Below are 4,801 nucleotides of genomic sequence, written 5' to 3'. Positions count from 1 at the left end.
TTTCACCGTTTTCAGTCCTGATTTAGATGCTCTAGTGGAGAGTGTACTTAGAAATGCTGCAGGCCCGAACAAGCTGGGAAGGGGGGCCAGCAGTTGTGAGGACAGGATTAGAATTCAAAACAATCTTGACGAATTGGAGAATTGGTCTGAAACCATCTTTGTTGAATTTATCTTGATTAGTGCAAATATTTCAGCCAGGAGGACAAAATGAAATACATTAAACAGCCTAGGTACCAATATTACAGAACAGGAGCTGGGGTTCCAGTGGACCACAAACTGAGTATGTGTAAACAATGTGAGGCTATTGTGAAAAAGGCAAATATCATTCTGCAGTGTATTAACAAAGGTGTCGTATGCAAGACAGGAGGTTAAAAAAGTGGACATCTTTATTCTTGAGAAATGAAGACTGTGAGGGGACCTGATAAGTTTTCCTATAAGTTAAGGGCTGTTAGGGAGAGGACTGAGATCAACTCCTCTCCAGCTGCACTGAAAATAGAAGAAGGGGGAAATCAGCATGCTTTGCAGTGATGGAGATTTAGGTGAGACCAGGGATGGGAAAACTACGGCCTGCGGGACCGTCCTGCCTGGCCTCCGAGCTCCCAGCCAGGGAGGCTGCCCCTGGCCCCTCCCCTGCTCTTCCCCACAGCCATGCCGCCGCCCAGGCAGCGCTCGGGGGGCCGGGGCTGCGCAGTCCAGCAGAGCAGCGCGCCTAGCTCCATCCAGGCTGCTGCCCTGAGTGGCATGGTAAGGGTGCAGGGCTGTGAGCTTCTGCGGGGCAGTGTGTCTAGTTCCGGCGGGGCTGCAAGCTCCTGCTGCTCTGAGCGGCATGGTAAGGGGGCCAGGGCGTTGGATAAGGGGCAGGAGGTCCCAGGGGGCAGTCACGGGACAGAGAGCAGGTGGCGGTTGGATGGGGTGGAGGTTCTGGGGGGGGCGGTCAGGGGACGGGGGTGTTGGATAGGCGTGGAGTCTCGGGGGTCTGTCCGGGGGCAGGGGTGTGGATAAGGGGCAGGGCGGCCAGGGAGGGTTGGGTAGGGGGTGGGGTTCCGGGGGGGTGGTTTGGGGCAGGGAGGGTCTCTGGAGGGGGCAGTCAGGGGACAAGGAGCCGGGGGCGGGGGGTTTCGGGGATTCTGAGGGGGGCAGTCAGGGGGCGGGAAGTGGGAGGGGGGCAGCCAGGCTGATTGGGGAGGCACAGCCCTCCCTACCCTGCACTCCATACAATTTTGCAACCTCGATGTGGCCCTCGGGACAAAAAGGTTGCCCACCCCTGGGTTAGACATTAAGAAAAACTTTCTATGAGGATAGCTAATCTGTGGAACAGGTTGCCGCAGACCCCCAGGCAAATGCGCTCTCAGCTTCCACAACCCATGGGAGGAACCGCTCTTTAATGTATTGACCATACTTGCTGCTTGGGGGTTAAGCCGTAGGCTCCTCCACCTCCCAGTACCACACCTCTGAGGCTTCAGCATGCCTTCCTCGCTGTGACCGCGCCGCAGTGAGTCTACTTGGACTGGACCCCTGGAGAAGGCTTCACACCCAAAAGAAGCAATGCAGCCCCCCCGTCTCTGGACTGCATCGACTCCCAGCTGGTGCAAAACAGAAGGGCTTCTTGTACGTCTGAACCTAACACAGGAAGTTCTCAGGGGCCTTGAGCAAGAAATTCTCAGCACCATCCTGCTGGGCTTGCCCCACCCAGGTGGGCTCAGGCGGCTCCTTGTTCCCAGCCCAGAAGTGACTCCTCCTTCCTGTGGTCCCTCCTATATCCCCTCCAAGGCCCCGCCGCCAACCTCTGTCTTCTTTCCCAGGCAAACAGATCTCCAGGTGACTCTCTCTCTTCAGCTCTCTGTTCTCTCTGCTGCCCATAACTGGCTGGCTCCAAGTTGGGATGGGCCTTCAGGTCATCAGTTGCTAAGTTACCAAGTGTCCAGGCCATGGTCTGGGGTCCAGGCTGCTAGATTGGGTCACACCTGGTCCTCTGCAACAAGACACCGCTCCTCCCACCTTGGTTAGACATGCAGCACATGGGGGAAACTGAGGCACACACAGTATACATACGCAACATTAGGAAAATATCCCACTTAGTCACATAGGTTACCTAGAGAGGATGTGGAATCCCCATCATTGGAGGTTTTTAAGAACAGGCTGGACAAACATCTGTCAGGGTGTGACAGATTTATGTTACCAAGCTGCCAGAGACCTTAGGTGATCAGTCTAAGGCAGCGGGATTTTTAGGGGTGGAGATGAAGAGAGCACACCAAGTAACTAAGTTTAAAGTTTTATTAAGAAAATAACAGCGGAGAGTGCTGCGTGTTTCCCACGTCACTCTGAGGAAGGAAGGAACGCACAACCCAAGTCTGGGTGTAATGTAAGAAGAAGGCGGGGGGAAGGGTGGACGGGAGTTCTTCCCTGGGCACAGGTCGTCCGGGGTCCGCTGTAAATCTCCAACTTGCTTCCGCTCTCGGGAGGGTTTTTACCCTAGGTGTTCCTGAGGGCTTTTGCTCTCTGCCCCAGTCTGAACCGGTTTTCGGTGGCTTCCTCAGCTTCCCCAAAACACTCCAGCTTCAGGGGATGGGAGACGGCTGTTCTCCCATTCGCTGACCTTCACAGTCTCCCTCGTTTTCGCAGCCCCTGCAGTTTCTGTTCTGTGAGTCTCCTTTCTTATGGCAGGGCAGGGGTGGAAGCTCGGCCCCCCTCTTTCTTGGCAGGTAGCAGAGAATCTGTTGTGTGCAGTGACCTTGGGCTGGAGTCAACCTCTTATCCAGGCCTAGCTGGAGTGTCAAGTTAACCCGTTCCCTTGTCTCTCTCTCCCTCCTTTGGCCTCCTGAAACCTGCAAAGGAACCTTCCATTCCCCACTCACTCACACCTTTAACCCTTCCCAGAATACTACACCAGTGTTAGCAACATACAATACTGATCTGCCTTCCCAGGGGACTTGAGGGAGAGGGCCATTGGGGTGTGACAAGGGATGGTCTTGGTTTACTTGGTCTTGCCAGTGACCTCTTGAGGTCCCTTCTAGCCCAGCATTTCTATGGCTCTACAAATGGTGAACAGGCCATTAGAGGCACTTATAAACTAAATGCAGACACTTATTCCTGTCCAGCAGACTTCCTCCGCTGATGATAGCAACAGTGCTACCAGCTGTGAGTAGACCAGGCCATTTACCATGTTACAATCATGAAATTCTACAGAAAAAAAATAGGTCCCCCACCATATACACACAAGCAGTTACTGCTCACATATCTAGCATACCGTACAGAGTGTGCAAACAGCACTGCGCAGCGTAGAGCATTGAGTGCACACTAAATACTAGCAAATACTAAACTCTTACTAAAAGAGTTTTTATCCATTAACATTTTGGAAATTATTTTGTGCAAATAAAACATTATTACAGAAAACTATTACATCTAAAAGGTAAAACGTGGTTCAGTGAGCAGATAAATGAGGCCAGAAATCCCACATGGGACACTCCAAGTGCCAGAGAAAAGCTGGGAGAGGTTGATTGGTTCTTGTAGGGAGACAGAGCAGAGCTCATCCATCTTCCTCTCTGGGGTCCCCTCAGGTTGTGGCACAGACTCCAACAGGTTCTGTTAAGCTGCAGAAGTTAAACACAGGCAACGTCTATTAAAGGGAACCTGCCATAACAGATGGTCACCCTAGTGGCTCCATGTTTAGTGGACAAAATCTCTAACCCCGCCGACAAAGCTTTTAGCTCCAGTGTCAGAGATCTGTGTTCCTGGAGCCTCAGGTGCTGGGCTCTGTCCCTCCTGCAGGTTCACTGGAGACTGTTCTCTGAAGCAGCTGGATTTATCATTACAAATCTCACCCAATGCTCTATCAGCAGCCACAGAGAAACCCCTCTCACTAGAGTCTTTCACACCTAAATTCATCGCAGAGAAAACAAGGGGGATTTGGCTGCAAACCTGTGTGAATAAAAGGGAAATAAGAGATCCAGAACTCCCCTGTTCTGCTCCGTGGGGCTGGTTTGCTAGAGGGGACGGGCCAGTGAGACTCAGGGTCCAATGATTTGGACTAGGTGTCTCTCTCCAGAGGCCTCAGTGAGAGCAGTGAACCCCCAGGCTAGAGCCCCCCTTACTTACCCTTGGCAGATCTGTCAGAGCCACTAGATCCTTGGTCACTTGCTGTGCAGAGGAGGAGGAGAAGAGAGAGTATATTAGCATCTCTCACAAGGCAGGGCTTCAGCGTAGTTAATAGATATGGGGGACTCTTATCCAAAGGGAACAGTCATCACCTTACTCTTCCCTAGCAGTGAGGTGGTTGGTGCACAGATCAGTCTACAATGCAGTTGCCCTGGATTTCCACTATTCACATGCAAAAAACGTTACCATTGTACGAGGTCAGCACTGACTTGTGCTTTTCATGTCTCTTCAGAATGGAAGCACTGAACACTCAACAGTTAAAGGCTAGCAAACTAAGAAATGCTGGGCTATGGATACTCAGGCCAAACAACCTCAACTCTGCCCCCTTCGGTCTGTGCCCAAATGGGTCCTTCAAGCAGACCACAGACTTCACCCTCACACCCTGTCAATCGACAGCAATTCCCGCCTTAAGCAATGGCGCTGCACAGAACAGTGTGGATGGTATGAAAAGGAACGCGGATTTGGGGCGGTGCTGGGCACACAGACAAGGGTGAGTTTGGTTTGGCCTGGTGCTGGTCTATTCCCTGTTCCTATTCCCAGACCCACTGGGGCAGAGTTCGAGTTGCGTGGGAAGCATCATTCTACCTCGGCATATCCTGGTTTGCCAACCTTTGACTTCTGGGAATTCAACACTCTCAGGACACAG

At 52.3% G+C, this 4,801-nt stretch overlaps 2 long non-coding RNA genes across 2 annotated transcripts; one reads left to right on the top strand and one right to left on the bottom strand.

Annotated features, from left to right (window-relative positions):
• The first annotated feature begins 2,043 nt into the window (after nt 1–2,043).
• Nucleotides 2,044–2,984, top strand: LOC135980329 (uncharacterized). Its single transcript, XR_010597432.1, has 2 exons — nt 2,044–2,362; nt 2,414–2,984. It is a non-coding gene; the product is annotated as an uncharacterized LOC135980329 (long non-coding RNA).
• LOC135980328 (uncharacterized) lies at nt 2,261–4,793 on the bottom strand. Its single transcript, XR_010597431.1, has 2 exons — nt 4,096–4,793; nt 2,261–3,590 (listed from the first exon to the last, which is right to left on the bottom strand). It is a non-coding gene; the product is annotated as an uncharacterized LOC135980328 (long non-coding RNA).
• Nucleotides 4,794–4,801: the final 8 nt, after the last annotated feature.

The sequence above is a fragment of the Chrysemys picta genome, unplaced genomic scaffold (genome assembly GCF_011386835.1).
Source record: "Chrysemys picta bellii isolate R12L10 unplaced genomic scaffold, ASM1138683v2 scaf2686, whole genome shotgun sequence".
Classification (NCBI taxonomy): domain Eukaryota; kingdom Metazoa; phylum Chordata; order Testudines; family Emydidae; genus Chrysemys; species Chrysemys picta.
The sequence above is the reverse complement of the archived record's forward strand: the minus strand, read 5'-3'. Positions and strand labels throughout refer to the sequence as shown.